Source organism: Bison bison, unplaced genomic scaffold (genome assembly GCF_000754665.1).
Source record: "Bison bison bison isolate TAMUID 2011002044 unplaced genomic scaffold, Bison_UMD1.0 scf7180017864294, whole genome shotgun sequence".
Classification (NCBI taxonomy): domain Eukaryota; kingdom Metazoa; phylum Chordata; class Mammalia; order Artiodactyla; family Bovidae; genus Bison; species Bison bison.
In genome coordinates, this window is record NW_011494866.1 from 1,272,436 (window position 1) to 1,297,302 (window position 24,867).

The window sequence follows — 24,867 nt, forward strand, 5'->3', positions numbered from 1 at the left end:
CCAGAGGTTGCTGATGCTGCTGCCCCCTGGACCACATATAAATTAAGAAGCAACAGCCTAAGGCATAAAATGTAATTGTAAATAAAGAACTAAGTAAACCTGAAGTTAGATGTGATTCCTTCTAGCTCATAGGTTTAGAGAAGTTTCATATAGAAGACCCTGCACTGAAACAGGTGGAGAGGCAGAGGAAACAGATGTGTCTTTGTAAGTGGTGGGGACCAGAGAGATCACACAGTGGAGAGTCGGGGAGTGGAGCGGAAGGGACAGAAGGAAAGAGGAGAAGGAATTGTAAAAGGAGAAAATAAGTTGGTCAAAGTGCATGAGTTATTTAGAAGAATATAAGATATCTATAAGACTAGAGGGTAATCTGAAGGGGAGCAAAAAGTGCATGAGTTATTTAGAAGAATACAAGATATCTATAAGATTAGAGGGTAATCTGAAGGGGAGAAGACAAGGAATTATGAGAAGTGGGCCATTTATGACAAGCCAGGGAAAAATTATGGAGTTCTTATAGGGATTTGACTCCCTTTTGGTTGTTTTTTCTTGTTTAGTCACTAGGTCGTATCTGACTCTTTTGAGACCCCGTGGATGGTAGCCTGCCAGGCTCCTCTGTCCATAGCATTTTCTAGGCAAGAATACTAGAGCAGGTTGCCATTTCCTTCTCCAGGGGATCCTCCTGACCCAGGGATTGAAACCCAGGTCTCCTGCATTGTAGGCAGATTCTTTACCACTGAGTCACCAGGGAAGCCCATTTTTTGGGTAGGGTGCATACATTTAATCACCAATAAGGCAAAGTCTACCTGTTAAAATAAAGCATGCAGAATGAACATTCTAGAAGTTAGGTCTGGTCCAATGTTATTCATATTCCATATTTTTATATGTATAACTAAGTACCTAAATCATTATTGTTTTTTAATGTAACTGCCTTCTGCAAATCATAGCCCATCAGCAGCTGAATACCCTTTTGTCAAATGAGTTTGTGTAGAACCAAAACTAAATGTGATCTGCCCCAAGCTTCTTACGGGACAGGCATTCAGAACTAGAAAATGAAGCAGTGGTTCAGTGGAATCACAAATAATTTGTACTTATGTTTTAAAAACTGACAATTTCCAGAAATATTTCTTAATATAATGTGCTGGAAAAAGAAACTAAATGGGGCTAGAAGAATGTGTAGGGTTTGCACAGATGCTACATGGAAAGACATAGCACAGAGTCAATGCATGGTCACTCAGGTCAAGGGAATCCACAGGATGCCTAGGATATTCAAGCAAGTTGCCTAACCCTAATGGGCAAATTCCTTGCCTCCTCTGCCAACATTATTACTAATAAAAAAAGAAGATAAAGGTACCTAAGGTAAGGGTGTCTAATAAATCCTCTATCAGTATTTGTTTCTGTGTCTGTCCAAATCAGTAAAATCTGTGAATATGGCATTATGGCTCTGTAGCCTGAACATCCTGGAACACATAAATATCACCCATACATATATAAATGGATCTGTGCTTTTGCTCAGTCACTCAATTGCGTCCGACTCTCTGAAACCACATGGGCTGTAACCCACCAGGCTCCTCTGTCCATGGGATATCCCAGGTAAGAATATTGGAGTGGGTTGCCATTTCCTTCTCCAGGGGAGCTTCCCAACCCAGGGATTTCTTTATAGTCCAATTCTCACATCCATACATGACTACTGGAAAAACCATAGCCTTGACTAGATGGACCTTTGTTGGCAAAATAATGTCTCTGCTTTTTAATATTCTGTCTAGTTGGTCAAAACTTTTATTATAACCTTTTAAAAAATTATATTGGATAGGAAGAAAAACATTTTATCCCCTTCTCTTTTCTTTTCAGCCTTAATTAAACCCACTGCCAACATATTCATTTGTAACTCCTAGATTCAGATTTTTCCATTTTTTTATACATAACTTTTTTCTTTTTTTACAGAAATAAAATCTTGTGGGTCCACAAATTGCTTTTTTATTTAACAATATATCATTCCCATTTTCCACACCAGTTTATAGAATTATACTTTATTCCTTTTAATAGCTAGATACAATTCTATTAAACAGTTATATACCATGGGTTATTTAACCATTTTCCTATTGATGACATTTTGATTATTTTAAAACAATTTGCTCTTCTCATACCATACTTGGGCTTATGGTGATTTTAGTATTAATTAAAAAAAAAAAAAAAGTCCATAAGGTCCCTAGCATCTACTCAGAAAACCACAGTAAAAATCTGAAGTGATTCCAGTGGCTAAGCAACATAATCTCTAAAAGGGGAGGAAAGGAAAACACACAGGATCAAAGGCATATAGTTATGCCTCAACAGTTGGTAACTCAGTTACTACACAGTGTCAGCCACCAGGTAAACATTCCAGAGCCAGTAATGGTATGCTAGACAGCAACCAGAAACAGTTCTGCATCAACCAAAAAAAAAAAAATCAGTCAACTTTACTTATAGTACATTCCTCTTATCTTCACTCTAACAACTTGGTTATCTGAGACTTTAGGCCAAAGCACAGAAGAGTAGCAAATTTGGATGGAAGGCAAATCTTTTTCTAAGTAGGCATGTTAATGGCAGTGGGAAACTTGCGGTATTAAAAACAAAGGAGGAATTCCCTGGCCGTCCAGTGGTTAGGACTCCGACCTTTCACTGCTGAGGGAGTGCATGTTCAGTCCCTGGCTAGAGAACTGTAATCCTGCAAGCCAGAAGGTGCAGCCAAAATAAATACAGTTTTCCTTCAAAATGTTACCATTAAATTATCAAAGGATTGCAAAAAAATGCAAACAAGAGAACAAAAAGCAAAAAGAAATATAAAAAACAGTGTTATGGAAGTCTGAGGCCGCATAGTGTTAGAGCCTTAAATATTTCAGTAGGTGCTGGGGACATCATTATGCATGGTAAAAAATAACTGATGCTCAAATGATGGCTTTGACATATTAATTAGAAGTGTAATTTCTCAGGATACTCACTATAAGACAGCTAGCTGTGTCGTATGGAATACACTTTAGAAAAACATACTATTAATATTAAAAGTTATAAGATCATTGATCCTAGAAGACCTGTGGAAGACCTTGGGACAACCACCTAATGTGATAGGCAGAAAAACAAAAATACAAAGCTAACATGACTGATCCAAGGTCAGCTTGTTGTTAAATAATCAGATCTATAATCCAGAATATGTGTGTGTTCAGTTGCTAAGTTGTGTCCAACTCTTTGCCACCCCATGGACTGCAGCAAGGCAGACTTCCCTGTCCTTCACTATCTCCCAGAGTTTGCTCAAACCCACTCCAGTATTCTTGTCTGGAGAATCCCCATGGACAGAGGAGCCTGGTAGGCTACTGTCCAGGGGGTCACAAAGAGTTGGATACGACTGAGTGACTAAGCACACTCTCACACACGTCCACTGAGTCAGTGATGCTATCTAACCATCTCATCCTCTGCCACTTCCTTCTCCATTTGCCTTCAATCTTTCCCAGCATCAGAGTCTTTTCCAAAGAGTCGCTCTTTGCATCAGGTGACCAAAGTAATCCAGGATAGATTGAATCTTATCCCATGTTTGTGGCTATCTCATGATTAAAAAATTGGTAATTAGGACTTGAAAACTTAACTTTTCATAATGTTCCACATCCTAGAAAAAATTGAGTTTTTTAAGAGAGCTGAGGTTCTACCTTAAGAAACACTATAATCAGAATTGTCAAGGTGAATGGCCCTCATAAGGAACCGAAGATGAGTTATAAGGTGTAGTTTTCCAAGGAAAAGAGACCTTCTAAACCTAAGAGAAAGAAAGGTGTTATATGTCGGCCAGAAAAGAGTTGCATAAAAGGGAACTTATGTACAAGATGTTTATCATGGGAGAAATAAGTCACACACATAAATCAAATCTCCTTGTCAACATGTTCTTCCAGTCACCAAACTATTGTTTGGAAGAAATCAACTTTGAGAATCTGGCCTGATTCTTTTTCTAAAGACTCATCATTGCTAAATAAACTGAATAGGCAATGCATTTGAAAGGGAATTGCCCAAGAAGGCAGTAGTTCAGGTCTCCCTGTAACTCTGGATAAGGGCCTTGGGGTTAATTACGTGTAAAACGAATGACTTAAATGATGATTTCTAAGTTTTCCTGTAGCTATGATTCATATTTCTAGTCAGGTCTTAGCAAAGGGGAAATCCGAATATCCTGTATTATCCAATACCTATACAGATGAAGTTTCATGTATTTGCAGTAAATGCTTGTTGCAACAAAGAGTTCCTCTATTTCAAATAGAGGACAGATTTTCCTAAGCCTTATCTTATTCTTAATTGTTGTTTTTTTTTTTAATTAACCCCCTCCTTATCTATCTTCTTATCAAGGTGACCTCTAGAAAGTTAGAAAGGGCCTTGGAAGTCAAATAATTTTATTTGGGATACTATTCAGGACACAGAAGCCCAAAAAGGAGAGCTGACCTTCCTGAGGTCAATAGTTCACTTGTGAAATGTGAAAAGATGGCTTTTGATTCACAGTTCAAGCTTTTCTCTGTTGCAGCCATGCTGCCTTCCAACTCTGAAAAATTACTAAGAAACATAACCATCCCATAAAATAATATCCCATTTATATCCTAGCAGAGTGTCATTTCTAGTCAAGCAATGGTCAAAGGACGACAGCTACTTGGGCCCAGGAGCCATGAGCCTGCTGCCAGGGGAGCTGAAGTTGTGTTCTTGTCCCACAACTTGATAAAGATGTATGGTGTATGCATGAGTCTTGGCCAAGCTACCCCCAGGCAGTGTTGGACCAGATCCCAAGATACTCTTGCAGCTATGACGTTTTCAATATGTTTATTTCCTAAGGACAGTGGGGTTGGCCTGACCAGACAGCTGTGAGTTCCTGAAGCCTACCTTTAAAGGATATGACTTCATAGTTTGAGATACCCAATTATAATAGATTTCAGCAAAGCATACTTGAAAACAGTGTTATTCTCTAAGCTGTGTCCGACTCTTTGTGACCCAATGGACTGTAGCTCGCCAGGCTCCTCTGTCCATGGAATTCTCCAGGCAAGAATACTGGAGTGGGTAGCCATGCCCTTCTCCAGGGGATCCTCCTGACCTAGGGATTGAACCTGGGTTTCCTGCATTGCAGCTGTATTCTTTACCATCTAAGCCACCAGGGAAGCTCAAAGCATACTTAGCTATATAGCATTTCTTTGAGGAAAAAAAAAAGCTGAACTGGGTTGGACATTGGTAAACCCTTTTTAAGTCCTGAGCGGAAAAGATCATCTCATTTAATTGAAAAGCACTGTCCATTCTTACACGCAGTATCCGTCTGAATGACCCACTGCCAGTTTTGGTAAGTCTCTTCCTATTCATTCAAATTCAATCTGTTAATCAATTCCTGGACACTTTCTATCATTCTAACACTCCTTTTTTCAAGAACAGAGGTACTATCTCAATTCTGATATTAAATCCATTATCAATTCTGAACAGCACAACTTTCAGATTAGTAGTAAGCCAATTAAAAAAATGTAAATAAAAGAAAATGGGGGTGGGGGCAGGAGCCTTGCACTCCTGTCATCCTGGGCTGCAAGCGGCTCTCCTTTGAAATGGCAAGAAGAAAAGGCTCTCAAAGACACTTTCTCACATGCTGCCAACTGCAGAGGGATTCTTTTGCAGGGGAAGCTTGTCTGATCTGATTCAGACTTGTTTCAAGGTGTGTCTCAGTTCTTCCAAGAGGTCTGCCCTAAGCAAGACCGCGTTCATTAGCAATTGAAAAACAACAATCCAGAGCTGGCAGCCAGGGGGAGATTTTTCTATACGGAAGTGCACCTCCCACGTGTTCTGGTCACAGACACGACCGGGCTGGTAAGAGGGCCCCACGGATCCGTGCCAGGCACAGACACAAGCTTCCATTCTGACACGAAGTGCTGCCAAGCGGGAGGAAACCACATCCTTCCTCATCCTGAGTCCCCTTCTTAAATCGAGTAGTTGTTCAGACGGGGGAAGCACAGTGGGGAGGGAGGAGGCGATATCACTAGATGGTGTTCATTATAACAAGGGCAAACCTTTATTCCCAAGATAAAGTTTCTAAGTGAATTCAAGACAGAATCTCAAAGCCGGAAAGGCCCTCAAAAGTCATTTCAATTCAAACTTCTTTTTCCGATATTTAATTCTCCCAGTAATATCCTTGCCAAGTGGATATGGGGGTAGGGGGTGGTGGTTAAATATCTCTAGGGATGGTGAAATCATGACCAGTTCACTTTTCATGTGACCTGAATGGTACGCGCATCTCGTTATGTCAGGCAAGACTCTGATCCCCTGGAATTTCTGCCTACCTGTCCTGGTTGAGGTCTCTGGAGCCATAAGAGGAACGTGACTCTCTCTTCGATAGAAACCTTTGGACGTTTAACCCAGTAGTTCCAGTATCTGAAAGCATCATTTTCAAGTCTCCACAGAGCTCCCAAAGTTGGGAGACTTGGGCTTTTGGAAAGTTCTTATTCCTCTACTCATCTTTCCAAACCTCAAAGTGAGAAAAGCATACTGAGGAAATGAAAATGCCATTAGAACAGGAAGAAGTGGCATCAACTCATTAAGGCACCTTCTATGCTACCTGGACTTGAAAAGAGATTGAAAAGGGAGAATGGAAAGCAATAAGAAGCCAGAAATAACCAGTGAACTAGCTCACCCAAGCCGGATATCTAGGAAATTGTCAGACTGATCAGTGCAGCAATTAACATCATTTACAAGATGCTCATGTGTGCGTAAGCAATGTGATGAGGTCCCAGAATAGAGGGGACACTGCATCACAGTGGGACAAAGCATCTGGCTTCAGCATGGGCTTTGGAATCCCAGAGACCAGGCCTCCAATCCCCAATGGCTGTATAAGATTCTTAGCCAGGCTGAGTCTCCTTATCTGTGGGCGGGGTCAGTGAGACATCTCATGGCATTACAGGTATGAGGATCATGTGAGATAATTTCATAAGGCACCCAACACATAGTAAGCATTCCAATTCCTTAGCTATAATTATTTTTTCTCATTACTAGGAGTCTAGCTTTCAATTCTCCTAAATGTTCCCCTACATACTGTAGCAAATTCAGGAAGCAGAAAACGCACCTGTTGGGTAGAAAGAAATGAGGGCAATGCTCACGTGGGAGAACCAAAGCAGGAGAAGCTGTATATTAGAGCAGAAAGTACACTGGACTAGAACTTGGAAGGCCAGGTACAGACAGGTTTGACCAACTCTAAACCAGGGATATCCTTTTCCAGCCTATTTGCAAAGCCAGAGGTTTAGTCTCTCTGACTCTACATTCAGTTTTCTCAGAGAATTCCTGCAAGTATTCCTTGAAGCTTGATTTCTGTACACTTCCTCCTGCTCCCTTGTGCTATGCATTAATAACAGCAACAACCTTAGATGACCTGAAGTATAGGACCTGAAGTTGTCATCCTAACTTGCTATACCATAGGGACCCCTCGAGGAGAACAAATCACTGCAGAGGTGCACTGAATGGAGCCTATAGCTTTTGTACGCACTTGTTGTTCACTGTTGAAATCTCAGTCATACAGTACTGAGTTAAGTGTGTGTTTTAAATGTCAAGATAAGTGACTGAGTTCTGCTGTGTTTTGACAAGTAAAAAGCCAGAAGATATGATTGTTAAACATGCAGGAATATGTGCTTGGAACCACTGTTAGGGAAGATTTATGGAATGGCCTAATTCAGATTGTGTACATCTCCTCAGGATGCTAAGGTACCTGCTCAGGTAAAGGAGGCTTTCCTCTTTGCCCTATGTTTGGTGTTCTGTGCTTTGAGGGGAAGACAGTAAAAATCCTGCAGGAGGGTGAGGTGTCAGACAGCTGGAACTGTAACACCTGGGTTACAAGGAGCCTGCTCTCCAGACAGAAACAGCCCTTGAAGGCAGTGAAGTGCAAAAACTATGGACAGATTTAGAATAGAGACACAGTCAAACCAGAGATGTGTCCCAAGAAGATTAGCAGGCAGTGGTGCACAGAGTGAAATGAAAGGATGAGCGGCAGAAAGGTGTCCATTGAATCTGTGGAACTGCAGTGAGTGTGCTTGAATCATCAAGGGCTAAGAGGTCACTCGATGGTCATCACCACCTCTGAGCTTCAGTTTTCTCACTTATACTAATTCAGACCAAATTGACCTTGCAGAGCTGTTGTCAAATCAAATGAGATAATGGACATGTAAGTGATTTGCAAATTGTTAGGCACTGGACCGACATATGGGAACACTCCTATTACCACTCAGTAAAACCGAAAAGCATTATTTTACTAAGTGGAAATAAATAAATTATAGCATCTTCCTCTCAAAATGATACTGATGCCGTTGCATAAGCCAATTTCATTTCCAACTACATACACACGTTCTCTTGCTCTTCACACACCACAGCAGAAGCATTAGGGAGTTTTAAAGGACAGTTATCTTGTATGCCACAAGGACATTATAGTTGACAATATTAGCCATATATCAAACCAGCTTGGCTTGCAATGTACACAAAGACTTTTTATTCTCAGGATGGTCCTGAACAACTCTTAGGATGACCCTGAGTCACCTCCTTCAGTGAGAACAGAAGAGAGCTCTGGAAATGTAAATTTTCTTGCCTGGATTATTATAATAGAATGATCATTCATTGCCCACCTATTCCCTTTCTAAGGCCCAATGCTTTGACACTAATTGCCAGACCAATCTAAAACACAGGTCTGACTTTTTCCCTCTCTTGCTCAAGAATATTCAGTGCTTCTCCCTGCCTCATAGGATTAAACACAAATTCCTCAACTGAGTATGTAAAGTCCTCAAAACATAGTCTCTACTCACCGTTTTTAAGTCCAATCTCCAGTGACCCCAGTGCGCATGTACCCATCTCCTGGTCAAACGGGGCTCTGACCAGTAAGGCACCCAATTCCCTCCTTTGCTTTATGTGTTCATCATATTTCCTTTATCTGTAGTATCATTTGTGGTTTTTAGTTTCATCAGATTAGTTCAACTGGAATTAAGTTTTCCAGAATCATCTTCTCTGCATGGTTGTGAGTTAGGGCTGGCCAAAAGGAAATGTGTGTGGGATTTGCAGGGGAGAAGTAAAGCAGCAGAAGTTGCTTTGGGAGGCTCTGTCTAGGTACCTGGGTACTACTGCATCCAATGCATGATACTGCTGATCTGGTGGCTCACCTCCTAGGTGGGCGCTGCAGATAGGTCCATGGCTCCCTCAGCTCCTGCCAGATCCCTCCTTCAATGTCTTCCTGCCCAAGGCCAGGTATTTATGAAGCACATGAATAAGAATATCAGGTCCGTTTGCAGGGCACTCACACAATATAGTTAGATATGCAGCAAGACAGTTAAGGGGTGCAGTGCAGTTTGTCCCGCAGGCTCCAGGTGGCTTTTTTCCATTTCACAGCATTTCTTCCTGACTGCCTGCCTATCAAAGGCAAAGGCAACAGATTTCTTTACTGGCTCCTTCTTAGCATCCCTAGTGACCCCCCAACCATCTTCTTTGTGGCCTTTCTTTGCCCTGCTTCTCCCACCATTGTGAGGCTAATCCTTATGACAAATTCCACATTCCATACCATTCATCCATATCATTTCTGCTTCCCTGGTCGGTCCCCAATGCATACGTCATTCGTCATTCATTCCTCCTCACCAATCTCTCTGTTTCCAAAACCTGCCTGTCCATCACTTCAAGATTCACTTCAAATACCACTTCTCATAAACCACTTCCTGAGTGACACAGCTGCTTCTTCCTTCAAAACATCAAAATATTTTGCCACATATCTTTTAAAAGTTACATTATAGACTTTTAGGCTAAACTATTATACAAGTTATATTATCAATACAACCTCTGGTGCATCTTTCTTTCATAATGATCTATAAATTCTTATTCTTCTGGAGTTGTGCTTATGTAGTCACAATTGAATCTCCAAATCTCATCAGGGTTTTAACTACAGAAGGATCTGAAAAACTGCTTGGTATTCAAAAGAGTAAATGAATTATCCATACCACCAATCCCTTTTTAATAACATGGGTAAGCAAGAACTAACGCTACTGTGTATGGCATTCTCTCACTTATATGGAGATTATTTCTAAGCCACCTTACCTTTCAATTCTTTTCCCTTAAATAAGAGCCTCTCCAGTCTGAATCCAACACTATTTATTCTTATCTTATACATGGTTCTAGTAAAACTCATTAGTTGGCTCCCTAACCTATAGAAAAACAGAAAAAGCTAACTGTACAGAGCATGCAAGATAACTGGTAGAGTTAAATACGCTAAAAGCAAGAAATAATAGCAGACAATGAAAGAGAAAATGTATGAAAATCAGATTATACAAGTTGAAAGGATACCAGTTTGAGGCCATTTAGTATATACAAGTAAATGATCTCACCTCAATAAATTCTAAAGGAATTACAGTCCATCCAATAAACTGTCCTGAATCACCAATATTAAGTAATGTTACATATTTTAGAATAATCTTCTTTTGAAAGAACTTTTAAAACAAAAACAAAGAATGTAAAAGCTATTGGGATTTCATCATTTAAAAATCCCATAGCAGCACCCATTCTCAGAAAAAAAAGGAATTTTTGTTTTTATTTTGTCATGCATTTATTCAACAAATGTGTAATGAGTGTCAACTATGATTCAGGTACTCTTCTCTAGTGTACTTTTGCTCCAGGGAAATCATCAGATTTGGGAGAAGTGGGACCATAAAAAAAATCACACCTTTTAAAATATCTCATAAAGAAAGCAGAAAAGAAAGTCATTATAAATCAGCACCACATTGGTTTCCTACCAAGAAGCAAGTAAAGGCAGCCAACAAAATCGGACGGAGTTCATTGTTGCAGGCTTCTTCCAGGGCGAAATAAACTGTCAGCTGGAATGAAGCTTCTCGCCTCCCCCCACAACCGTTGCCTCATTTCTCTGCCAAACACCTCTTCACTGCAGGGAAGGTCCCAGGAGACGCTAAAGGTGTTACAACCCTGCTCAGTTTGCTTGGAAGAAAAATGTGGCAAAAAAACATTCGTAAGAAATATTTGTTTTTTATCATCACAGCTCCCAAAACACACAAGGAGGCAACTGTGGCCCTTTAAAATTTTTTCCCGTAGTTCACAACTAAAATTTAAAACTCACATGCGTTTGAGAAAGGATTGAATGAGATCATGGAAATAAAGCACTCAGCACAGCTCCTGGCACACAAGAAGCATTGGATCAATATTAGTGATAATGATTAGCAAGAGGTCCTAAAAGCCTGGCAAGTTGTATAAATTAGCCTCATTAAGTGTTATCTGGGGCAAAAATTTGAGTCTTTGGCTGTTTTTCCTTAGTCACCCAGAACGCTCTGGGGCCATCACTGGAAGATAAAATAATTTTCCATCAAGCCAGGTTTGGCTGGAGATGGGCAGGATTAGAAATGGTGTCTGCGGGGATGTTTTGAGGATAGACTCAAGGCATATCTACAGCACCTTTACCCCATCTTGTTCCCCATGACCGGCCCTTCTACCTACTGACGTGTCCTGCTGAGGGCAAGGTACCAGAATGGGTCCTGGAACAAAATTATACACTGATTATATGATTGGATTTGGGGCTTTGATTTTTAAAGGACGTTAATAAAACTAGTGTAACTGAAAAACTAAATGGTGTGTGTAAGCATGTTTGGAGAGGTTGTTTTAGTTCAGAAAATAATAAAAGTAGCTTAAGTGAACTAAGTACTAATTATGTTGCAGGTACTCTGCTAAGCACTTTATAAACATATTTAATCCTAAAAAAGTTCTACATCCTTATGCCAATAGCACAAATGAGGAAACAGGGTTAGAGATGTGAACAAATTTTACCATATCTCAGGGAGATTAAGTACATTTCCCTTCCCAGGTTGTTGTAGTCTAAAACCCACATATTTATCACTGTATGCTAATAAAATAATACAATTTAAAAGGTCACACATTTGTTCACTGATTCAATACATTTATTGAACTATTCCTTCATAGGAAGCACCGTGAAATGGAACATGCAGAGATAAATAAAATATTGAGGGCCACTTCTTACAATCGAGGGCAAGCAATATGGAACAATGGTTAAGCTTGCCCAAGCTCAAACTTGACTCTAGAGTTGACTAACTCTGTGACCTTGGCCTCAGTTTTCTTTTCTGTAAAATGGTGATTATAACAGCACCTACCTCTTAAACTTGTTCTGAGGCTTTGATAAGTTAATACTTGTAAAGTTTACATTATCAGGAGGCATGTATGAGCCCACTTATGCATGTGTCAGTAAAGACTTCAGGGAGAAGTTCTACTTTCAGAGAGAAGAGTTAGGTGCCATTTAGACTTTTAGACCAGCAAGAAGAAATTGATCTCGGGTAGAATTAAATTTGCCTTTCACATGCTCACCCTTTAGGAGAGCAGATTTCAGAAAATGGTACCTAAAATCTCATAAAGAAAGAGCTCTAGGTCCAATGTCTTGGGGGATTGATTACATAAAACACCTACACAAGAACTGTAAAATTTCCAGCTGAATTGAATTGAGCAACAGTGCATACATATCCATTGATTACTTAGTGTATTTGGAAAAAATACTGATACCGTTTGAGAAAAAGAAAAGGAAAGTGGTTTTGCCTATTTAACCTGCTTGTTTTGTTGTTTTGCTGGACAATACGATGGGAAAGAAAGGCTATGAATGACTCATCAATGAAACTAAATTGTGTCCTCGTTTGTTCTAGGAACCTACATGAGATCAGAACAATTTGTTTCTTCACCTTAGAAATAAATTCTTCCATTTTCCTTCATTCTCTGTTTGAGGTTTTAAATATGTCAAACCCAGTCATCATTCTACCTTAGCTCTCTCAGTAACTTCCTGCTGCACTTGGCATACAATCCAAACCCCTTACCTCGGCTTTGCAGGCCACTTTGATCTAGTCCCTGCTTCTCTTAGGACCTCATTCCCAGCCCTTCTTTCCCTCTCACCAGGCCCCTGCCACTTCAACCATGTCCAGAATGATCCTGGCTCATTCTCAGTCTTTTTTCTAGCTCAAACATCACTTTCTCAGAGATGTTACCCCGACTACTCTACTTAAAACCGCCCCTCCCCAACAGCCTCCAACTTGTTGTTGTTGTCATTATTTTCATCTCAGCCTCTATTTCCCCTTATTTCTTATCCTGAAATTATTAGTATTTTGTCTGTTTACTTATTGGTTATCTGTTTATGTGTATACATATATGCTAAGTCACTTCAGTCGTGTCCAACTCTGTGCGACCCCATAGACGGCAGCCCACCAGGCTCCTCTGTCCCTGGGATTCTCCAGGCAAGCACACTGGAGTGGGTTGCCATTTCCTTCTCCAATATATATATTGGAGAAGGAATATACATATATATACATGTATACATATATACATATACATATATATACATGTATACATATATATACACATATATACATATACATATATATTTTTCCTTTGGTATCTTTCTCAAACTATTCATAGTAATGTTAACATCAAGGAATCACCTCAATCACATCTGCTTTCCAAGGCAATTTTGGACAATTTCTAAGTGTATGTATATACACACTTATATATACACACATATTTTGCACACATATAAATTTATATTTCAATATTCTAAATATATAGTCGATATCCTAATATACATGTACACATACATAGGCCTATATGTATAAGTGTATGTGGAGAAGGCAATGGCACCCTACTCCAGTACTCTTGCCTGGAAAATCCCATGGGCGGAGGAGCCTGGTGGGCTGCAATCTGTGGGGTTGAGAAGAGTCGGACATGACTGAGTGACTTCACTTTCACTTTTCACTTTCATGCATTGGAGAAGGAAATGGCAACCCACTCCAGTGTTCTTGCCTGGAGAATCCCAGGGACGGGGGAGCCTGGTGGGCTGCCGTCTATGGGGTCGCACAGAGTCGGACACGACTGAAGTGACTTAGCAGCATAAGTGTATGTATATATAATGAATTGGTTATTTCATTATTTTATATTTGTTTTGTTGTTGTTGTTCAGTCACTCAGTCATGGCTGACTCTTTATGACCACATGGACTATAATCTGCCAGGCTTCTCTGTCCAAGGGGCTTTTCAGGCAAGAATACTGGAGTAGGTTGCCATTTCCTTCTCCAAGTGCCCTTCTCGATCCAGGGATTGAACCTGAGTTTGTAATTCATTTACTTATCCATTTCCATCTATTTCTTTTTACTCTATGTGGATAAATAATACTAACATCTTTACATTTACTCATTCATCATTTACTCATGATGCTCTTTGCCTCATTTAGGCAGATGCTCTTTGCTGGGTACCCAGGATACAGCAGTGAGAAAAATAAAGGTCCCTGCCCTTGTGGATTTTACTCTAGTGAAAGTACACTAATCACTAAACAATAGATAATATACTAAATAGCATGTGGAAGCCAACAAGGTGATAACTATTATGGACTAAAGAAAAAGTTGAGCAGGGTAAGTAAGATCAGGAATGCCAGGAGTATGGACAGGAAGCAGGATGAGGGGCAATTTTATAATGATATAAAAGCAGTCAATGAACTTCCCTGGTGGTCTAGTGGCTAGGACTCCCAATACATGGGGCCTGGGTTCAATCCTTGATCAGGGAACTAGATCCCACATGACACACTATGAGTTCGAGTGCCGCAACTAAGGCCCAGAGCAGCCAAATAAAGAAATAAGATAAACAGTTTACAAACAAAAAATAAAACAGTCAAAATATCCTTCACTGACCAGATACTGAGCAAAGGCTTCAAGGAGATGAAGAAGCTAGCCATGTAGTTATCTGGGACCCTGAGTCAAAGAGGAAACAGAATGGAAATCATAGGAGGTCTTGCAAGGTATCTTAAAGACTGGCTTATACGCTGAGAAAAATAAAGGGTGGTTATTTATGCTGGTCTGTCTTATGGGTACTTTTTAGATATTAACTTACTTAGTTTTCACAACAACCCAATGAGTAATCTACTTTGTTCATCTCATTTTATATGGAGAAGTTATATATCTTGTCCTGTATTACACAGATGGAGCCAGAATTTGAACCTATGTAAAATGACTGTGGACTCTTAGAATACACTGCTTCTCAGTATAGAAAATTTTAATCTAGCAATTCCCAGACTTCAGTACAGAGGCCCTAGGTACCTGCTACTTTAACAAACTATCCAGATGATTCAGATGTAGATGGTCCACGCTCCACAATTTATCACTGGTTTAATTCCTCCATCTGAAAACTTTATAAATGTTTTAAAGTTAATTATCATATTTATTTCCTGGCGTTTACCAAGCATTTATCTCCAGTGATGGCCAAACTGGGAAAGATTTTCTCAGACCGGCTGAAGTACCTACTTGGTATATTCCCACTTTTTATCTGGCTTTATCTGTTGTGGTTGTTGTTGTTGTTCAGTTGCTCAGTTGTGTCCGACTCTTTGTGACCCCATGGCTTGCAGCACGCCAGGCTTTCCTGTCCTTCACTGTCTCCCAGAGTTTGCTCAAACTCAAGTCCATTGAGTGAGTAATGCCATCCAACCATCTCGTCCTCTGTTGTCCCCTTCTCCTCCAACCTTCAATCTTCCCCAGCATCAGGGTCTTTTCCCATAAGTGAGCTCTTCCCATCATGTGGCCAAAGTATTGGAGCTTCAGCTTCAGCATGGTTTTATCTGAGTTTCATCAAAGGGGAAAGGCTGGGACTTCCCTGGTGATCCATTGGTTAAGACTTCACTTTCCAAACCAGAGTGTGCAGCTTTGATCCCTGGTAGGGGAGCTAAAGCGGAGAAGGCAATGGCACCCCACTCCAGTACTCTTGCCTGGAAAATCCCATGGGTGGAGGAGCCTGGTAGGCTGCAGTCCATGGGGTTGCTAAGAGTCAGACATGACTGAGCGACTTTACTTTTCACTTTCATGCATTGGAGAAGGAAATGGCAACCCACTCCAGTGTTCTTGCCTGGAGAATCCCAGGGACGGGGGAGCCTGGTGGGCTGCCGTCTATGGGGTCGCACAGAGTCGGACACGACTGAAGTGACTTAGCAGTAGCAGTAGCAAGGGAGCTAAAAATCTCACGTCTCCCAGCCAAACACAAAATCAAAACACAAAACAGAAACAATATTGTAGCAAACTTAATACAGACTTTTAAAAAAAGATGAGGGAAAGGTTTTGGAGTAAATGTAGTGCTGAGTTAAGAGGGAGGAATAGATAAAGAAGGCCTTTTAGGAGACACATATTAAGAGCCATGGACTTAATATATTTAATCTTACATTAACTTCTATAATTAAATATATAGATATAAGTGTAGATATAAATATAGATGTCTGTCTAACTAGGAGATGGCTAGAACAGACTTTTTTACCATTTCACAGATGACAAAACTAAGTCTGGGCAGGCTAAACAATCAGTATTTAGAATTCAAATCCAACTCAGACTTCAAAGCCAGCCAGCTTTTCTTTACTCACTTTATCCATTCAGGGCCCAACCCTGTCATTGTCTTACACTGGAACTGGAAAATGAAAGTATAATCTTCCAGAAAAGTGATCTTTAGTATGTATTACACTCAGAAGTGTCCATCATTTCTATAAGCTGAATGAAATCCTATATCTATTTCAGTGACAGCCAAGCTTCTTCAATGGGCACTAAATTAGCTCAAAAGAAGAAAGCAGAAAATATGCACTCATAATACAACAATCCAAATTCAAGCTACATATTTTATTCCTTTATTTCGTTGTAGAAGATTATGGTGGTTAACAGGGACCTCCCTGCGGTTCAGATGGTAAAGAATCTGCCTGCAATGCAGGAGAACAGGGTTTGATCCCTAGCTTGGGAAGATCCTCTATAGAAGGGAATGGCTACCCACTCCAGTATTTTTGTCTGGAGAATCCCATGGACAGAGGAGTCTGGCAGGCTAGTTCATGGGGTCACAAAGAGTCAGACACAACTGAGCAACTAACACATACTACTATGGTGATTAATGGTGCTATAGAGCTTCCTTTAGGAAGAGCTTCCTTCCTTTATATATATATTTATTTTATATATATATATATATAAATCTCTTTTCATTTACCAAACAATAAATGTCAATATGCCTAATCCAAGTGTCTGTTTACTCCTCCCACCCCAAAACCTGGATCCAGAAGGGGAAAACAGTTGCAGGTTGTGAGAATGTGGCAACATCACATCCGTAAGGACACAGAAGGTGTCTTTATGGATCTGCCTCCTAGTCCTGAGCTCACTTGTGATTCTCACTGAGGTCAAGAAGGCTGCCAGGTACCTGGATTTTAGGACATTCCTCGTGCCATGACATATGTGTGGATGCCTGCATGGAACTAAGAGTACGGTTCTACTCTTAGCTTCCCATGGTGCCTCTAAGTCATCACTCTACAGGCACAGACTCATAGAACACCATGCCTTGGAGAGCACCTCATCCAAATTCCTCATTCTAGAGGTGAGAAAAAGGACTCTCAGAGAAGGAAAAGCCACTGACCAGTACCAGGGTTGGTGGACTGAATGATCAAGGGGGAAAAAACACAACCTTGGAGTTAGAAAGCTAGAGTCCAAGTCCCAGCTCCACTCTTCACTGGCTGTGTGACCTCCACAAATATTCAGCCTCTCAAACTCAGGATGTTAAATGATGCTGAAAACATTTACTTTGGTTACCTCAGATTATTGTAAGAAAAATAAATTTTGTCTGCATTGTATATAATAACAAGCATTTTGAGGGCTTAAAATTCTACAAAAACCAAAAACTGTTAATTTCAACCTAGGCCTTCTAGTTTCTAATACAGTATAAATGTGGGCATGCACGTGAATATCACTGCAGTTGTTAATTCTAATAAAGGTTAAAATTCCTACACACCATGATCTTAACAAATGTTTTGGCATCTGACTGACATCGACCAAAAGCTAAATGAAATGTGTTTATTATCCCTTTCACAGATGATGAGAATAAAGTAGAGACAGACCATATAAGTTGTTCAAGGTCAAACCCAGGGAAGATGGTCTGATGGTAAAGCCCATAATCTTACACAACCATACTTTTAGGTCACCATAGCATCTAACCATAACTGGCTTAAAGAAGAAACTGTGATATCTATGAAGAGAACATTTTCAGCTATCAGAGTTTATAAAATGACTGGTTCTCTTCTCTGTTGCTTTTAGCATTGATTGGGAAAAGAAGCCTGTGTAATCATAAGGGCTTACAGGCTGGACAGGAAAAAACCACAGGCATCTCCTACATATAAACTAGTCATAAAAGGTCATCCAATTATATCAAGTAAGAGCTGGACTTTTTCACTGCTCTTAGAAATCAAGACCAAAGTTCACTGCAGCTGCCCACTTCCCTGGAAACTTCCTACTTTCTTGCAGGTAATTCATTTATGTCACTTGACACGGGCCTTGCTGTCAATACATGTAAGCATGAACTTCAGAGTCATCATTCACTGTGTTTGCACAAAATGCCCTGTATTATTGGGATTAAAATGTCTTTTTCCATGATTGAGCCAGTGACATTCAAGCTTATTAAAATTTGTGACTCCTCATCCTTTGTGTTATTTTGTGACCACAAAATTTAAAAAAATAATAATAGTGTTACTTTATTAGTTTGTAGAGACAGCTTTTGCAATAATGAATGATATGATAAAGTATGGGCTTCCCTGGTGTGGCTCAGCAGTAAAGAATCTGCCTGCAATGCAAGAGACGGGGGAGACGCAGGTTCAATCCCTGGGTTGGGCAGAACCCCTGGAGGAGGAAATGGCAACCCATTCCAGTATTCTTGCCTGGGAAATCCCATGGACAGAGGACCCTGGCGGGCTACAGTCCATAGGGTCTCAAAGAATTGGACATGACTAACTGAATACATGTGATAAAGTATGAGAAAACTAGAAAGCCAATGCTACAGTACATGACATAGCATGAACCCATCATTCCTTAAACTCTGCACATTTTGAGTACAGGATCTGCACTAGGTATGGGGCAGGATAAACCACACCCTCAGTTGTTTAGGTATTCATCAGGGACTTGTACAAGAATACTAAGGGACAAATTACTGACCAACAGTAATAAAAAGAAAAATTTTTTTAAACTTATAATTATCATAGAGACAGAAAGAATATGTTACAAGCATTTTAAAGGGTCTCCAAAACTTGGAAAAATCAAGAAAAATTTGAGTAGCAGATTTGGAAAGAAAAGTAGGGGAAAGGAGATAGTAGTTTAAGGTGGTGTGGTGTGAGCATACAGGAGGAGACATTGATAAATCTAGCTATGTGAGTCCTCAGGTCTTATGGTATAGTGTCCAATAAACACTGGAGAGTTGACCGGAGAGCTGTGTGCTCAGGCACACAGGTTCTAATCCTCACTAACTGGATAACTGTGGGCAATTCTCTAAGTTTCTCAGAGCCTCAGTTCTTTCATCTGTAAAAGCCAGACAATAATATAGATCTGAGAGTTATTTTATGCTTAAATGAAATGACAGAAGTACATGCACTGATGAATGCTGATTTCCTTTGCCCTCCTCTGTTTAACCAGAAAATAGGTTTCTTGGCATAAAACAATCAGGTTATTTCTCTTCATTTCCCTTTCAGTCTCTAGCCTTGACTTTTACAAAGAGATGTGGTGATAGAATTTCAGAGTTGAAAGGAATCTTAGAGAAAAATAACAATGCATTGCAGCAGAAGAGCCTTAAAGATTCACTAGACCAGCTCTCTCACACTTTAGGCCCAAAGGTAACGCGGCTTCCCCCAGCACAGGCAAGATAATACCAGGATCAGAAGATGAAACGGGGAGGGGTGGGTCGTGGGTCTCAATTCAGGTCCTCAGTTCTAGTCCAGAGCAGAATTTCAGGTCTTTCCTAGCTCTAAAGTGAAAGGCAAAGATGTGTCTCAGCAGTGGTGTCTGCTTTGTGCTACATGACAATGTCCTGCTATGTAACCTCTCTGAGTCTCAGTTGCCTCAAAAGTACACAGGATGACTATAAGGATTGAATGATATGATGCTGGTAAAACACTTAGTACAAGCCATATGGGGATCACTAAAAGCAGATCACTGAATGATTTAATCAAAAATCATTAAATTTTGATTTTCACAACTGAACAAATTAATAAACTAAAAGAACTGATGGCAGAAGACTTAATGTATAGTAAATACCTCTCATGAATGAGGTGCTGAGACAGACTCAAGCTTCTAGGTAGATGTCAGTGTTCCTGTTTTCTAGCTGAGGAGACTGAGGCACTCTCAGCATAATAACTTGCCTCAGGAACCTTCCAGACGCTAAGACTCCACATTGCCACAGCTGCTAGAGCTAGTCAGAACATGGTCAGACCAGAAGGAGGTCCCCTAACAACCTTGTCAATGTAAGCCATGCATGCTCACTTTCAATACAAAAAAGGAAATGAGCAGCTAACCTGATTGAATCCCTGCAAATCCCCGATACTAAATGTTCTGTAACCTTCCTGTTCTTTGGGGTTTCTATTTCTCCCACAGAACAATTTCCAAAATGGGTAGAGAGCACAGTAGGTGGCTCTCTTTAATATTTCACAGGCAAGGCAATAGTGACTCACCAGATCCTACATCTGTGTCACCAGCAAAAGCCTGACAAAGTTGAGCAACAAATGAAACTGTGTGTATGTCAAAGATAACCTTTAGCTTTTTCTTCTGCTCTTCCTCTGATTTTCTCCAGCTCCTTTCTGCTTTTCTAACTGTGCCAGGTAAGATGACGCTGACTGCCTACCTTTTGGCAAAAGCAAACATATGCTTGCAGATGCCAAAAGCAAGAAGCACAGTGTTTCTCCCCTAAATGTATTTGCCAGCCGGTCTGCTTGCTGCAAAGCAAAGAAACCTGAAGGCCTGTGGGGAGTCTCAACAGATAAATGGCCCCACTGTCTGGGGCAGAAACAGATCTGTTCATTTTCCTACATGAGCCTGCAGCCATCAGTTTCCACCGGGAAGACTGAAACCCCAGACCACTGATCAGCATCACCAGCCGGCAGTGGTCTTTCCTATAAACGCTGCCTCTGCACACTGTTCACTATATCCCACCCTTTCCATCCTTGGAATTGGACAAAAGAAGAGAAAAACGCAGTGGTCACTCATGGCATTTGTTCCTCAATCTTTTTAAGACCCTGAGTGTTAGCATGAGGACGGCAGAAAGAAGAAACCACCCAGAACAGGAAGAAAGCCATGACATAACTCTGCACTTTATGTCTTCATGGTACCCTTCTGCCTAGGAACTAAAGGTGTACTACATCAAACTCAAGTGAGCAGACAGGCTGCCCTAGAGATTCATCACTCTGAAACTTCTTCTCCTGACAGCTGTCCCACCAAACTCTACAGAGCATAGTTCTCTCAGCAAAGAACTATCCTCTTCAGGACAAAATGAATACCCTGAAGTCACCAAATAAGTAAGGTCACCCTAACAACTGAAGTAAATTGCTAACAATGTCATTGGAGAGATGACAGGAAGTGATGGGAAAAGCCCTCCACTAGAAGTCAAAAGATGTGAACTGTATTTCTAAGACTGAAATTTACTAACCACCTGACCCTTGACAACTTCTCCTTTCTCTGACTCTCATTCAATTTTCTTCTCAATAAATTGAGATCAGCTAAGAAGAGATATCATTTAATGAGCACCTACTCACTAGACTCATTTTACATTATTTGACTTATTGTACTCTTTATATGAATCCTTGGGGTAAGCATTTTTTTCACTTTAAACAGTGAGATGAATTGCTTAGTATTACCCAGCTATGTAGGAATTAGAGATGGAATTTGAATTTGATCAGAAAACTGGTTTTTTTCATACTTTATCATATCATCATTTTATACTTCCACTATTACTATGCCTATTATGTCCTTCTCTCAAGGCTATAGTAAGTAGCAATGAAGATAATACATATGGAATACACTGAAAATTGTAAAGGCATATATATATATATATATATATATATAACAGTCTAGATAAGGAGAAAAGGTATAACTGAATAACCTTTCTTTGAAAAACCAGAACTAAAAGGAGTCAGCTTTCAATCTCCCATCCCCTTGTTCTGACCTTATTTTGAACATTTTCCTTTTCCCTACAAGTCCCCGGTCTCTCAGACACGCGTTCAGATGTATCCTGGGCAGCTCATCACAATGCATGCACACGGAACAGGCTGACAGAAGCAAGCATTCCCATCCTCTGCAAATTCCTGGTGTGGGAGCTACCTAAGGGGTACCGCCAAACTCTGTCCTTTCCTCCTGGTGTATCACACCCCCACCCTGCACACTCCAGTATGCAATGGACCGTGAAGCAGGCAACCAACTATAAATACTGGATGCTCAGTTCAGGGATTTATAGCACAGCCAGGAGATAATAGTATATAACTGTATGAAGTCAATCAGAATAAAATCAATTGTTACATTCCAGGTGGGGGTATATAAGGGACACTACTTCATTTTAAAATACCAGTAATGCCAACAATAAAGGATGACTAGAGAGGGCGGGCACATGTGGACGTTTGTGTTTATATTAGATGTTTGTGTCCAGAGGGACTGAATTTAGGAGCACCACTGTATAATCCAAAAGAAATGCATGTAAATCTTCTTGTTTTCCTATACCAGCTGAAAAGTATGAAGTTGCTTGTCTGACCTGAGACAGCAGGAATAAAAGGCTTAGAATAGTCTGCAACATAGATGAAACTTGTAACTTCTCCTCTTGTCTTTCTACCTCTCATCAAATTCAAGACCTTCTTTGCCAATAAAGGCAGCCTCAGATCAAAGTTTCACAGAACTGAGGTTTGACCTAAAAACTAGCAGGGAATCGGCATCACTGAGAAACATTCCATATTCCAAGTCAAGCATCTACGATCAAAGTCACATGTAGAGGGCATTCAGAAAACACTAAAAAAGAGCTGTTTAAACTCCAAAGAAGGAAACACCACAACATTCAGATTAAAAAAAAAAAAAATCACTCTATCTGAAAAATCAGCTTCCTAAAACATCCACTGTCTCGAAGGTTAACATGTAACAATATTTACAATTGCTGCCATCAATGTCAAATTGACCAGGTGCCAAGTCAGGCGCTACCATAACCATGCTGTCTGAATTACCCCGTTTCATCCTCCCAAGTGACCTAAGGACTCTTTGTGACCATTAAAATCTCCATGTTACGGCTGGACCAAAAACACAGGCACACACAAAACAAAAAACAAAACAAAACTGAGTATCAAAAAGACTGGATAACTTGCCCAAGTTCACACAGTTAAAACGTGGCAGAGCTGGAGAGAAAGCCAGGTAAATCCTCCTCCTCAGCTGGTAGCAAACCTGAGATCCCTAGAGCAGAGCAGTGTTTCAGGATTTCACAACCAGGGGGTGGAGGCAAGACAGGCTGGGGACTGACTCTTAAAGGAAACGGCAGAAGTTTGCTTTTATGTTTGTGATTTTTCTGTGCAACTCAGCTGCCTCCCTCCTTCCCAGGACTTAGCAGTGAGAGTGGCTATGGTTCTGTGAGGTCAGCTAATCCTATAGGAGAAGCATCGTATTTCCCACAGAATCACTGGCCCCGCTTCCCCTGTGGCTGAAGAGAGCAGGGTACCAAACGGGGTGACTGGTGCTGGGATGTCCCTCACCTCTCCACTGAACCCACCAGGAGTCTGACAGACCCCCCTCGGCGGGGCATGTTTCTGAGAAAACAGGTCGGGAAAGAGGGAGAGAAGCTGTAAGCAGCCTTTACCCAGGCTGTCACAGGTCCAAGCTGGAAGCGACGTGATACCCAGTGGCAACGCTGGGATACACTGCCCCCATCTATCCTCATGGTTCACAGCAGCACTCCGGAGAAATCAAGGCGGGGATATACCAAGGTAGATCCCTCAGAGCTGGGAGAAGGGTGCAGCGACGCGCAGCCCTCCCGTAACTGCGTTACTTAAATGTTTACAAAGCAAGGATGGGACTCGGGACAGTGGGTTCGAGTCCTGACCACGGCACTAACTAGCTGTGCGACCTATTCCAGCCGCTGCCTCGCTCTATGCTTCAGTTTGCCCTTTTGTAAAACAGGGTTGAAAGAGAAGATCTGTCAGAATCCGTCCACCCTAAGATTCGGTAGGTCGGTGATCCCACAAGCCCTCATCACCGCACCAGACTCACCTTTCTTGGGAAGAAGAGCGGACGTGGTGAAGGCGGCGGGAGTGAGTGCAGAATCGCCCAGCACCGAATCTTTCGGTGCGCTTGGCCAAAGCCCAGCCCCGGGGACCCCAATCCGGCCAGTCTTCCCGCAATGAGCCTCTTACTTTCCGCAGCACTTTCTTTTTTCCCCCTTTGGGGCTCCTCCCCTGCCGCTGCGCGATTGGCCGCCGCCGCGCGGCTCAGGCTCCACCCGCCGCCTCGGCTCGCCAGCCACCCGCGCTCTGGGCTTCCAAGAGCTGAGGCCGCGGGGCGGCACCAAGGGCAGCCCCGCCCGCGGCGAGGAGGAGCGGCGCCCGGCCCGCGGCCCGCCAACCAGAGGCTGCGCTAGGCCCTTCGGCGCCCCGCCACCTCCTGGGCAGACTGGAGCGCTCAGAGGAGAGCGTGGGTCCCGCAGCTTGGCAAGACGCCAGGCACTTCGGGTAGATGTGCCTCTGCTCCACACAGAGACGTACACTTGGGCTCATTGCAAGATCCTGGTCTCATGGTCGAGAACGCTATCACACTGCCTCTTCCCGGCTCTGTGTATTTAACTCTCTGCTGCACCAAAGCCATGAATCTGTGCAGAATTTGCGCCCCCATCGTGTGCCAAATCCAGAGCGCTACAGGAAGAAACATACTCGACCTTGGTGGTCCGGAGCCCCCGCTCCGCTGCAAGTAACAGTCATGGGAACAAACTATTGCTCATGACAGCAAAATGAAATCTGTATCTTCCACTGGCGTGTACTGGTGTGCCTAGCAAGGTGCCTGGCGCAA

The 24,867-nt window shown here is 41.5% G+C and overlaps 1 protein-coding gene across 2 annotated transcripts in view; it reads right to left on the reverse strand.

Moving 5' to 3' along the window:
* IL1RAP (interleukin 1 receptor accessory protein) overlaps positions 1 to 24,284 on the reverse strand; it is a 145,303-nt gene extending 121,019 nt beyond the window's left edge. Inside the window, exon 1 of one of the 2 annotated variants that reach the window (XM_010850699.1) lies at positions 24,076 to 24,284. The gene's annotated coding sequence lies outside the window, so the exon portion shown is untranslated. The remainder of the gene's footprint in view (positions 1 to 24,075) is intronic. The other variant, XM_010850700.1, reaches the window with a different exon arrangement.
* Positions 24,285 to 24,867: the final 583 nt, after the last annotated feature.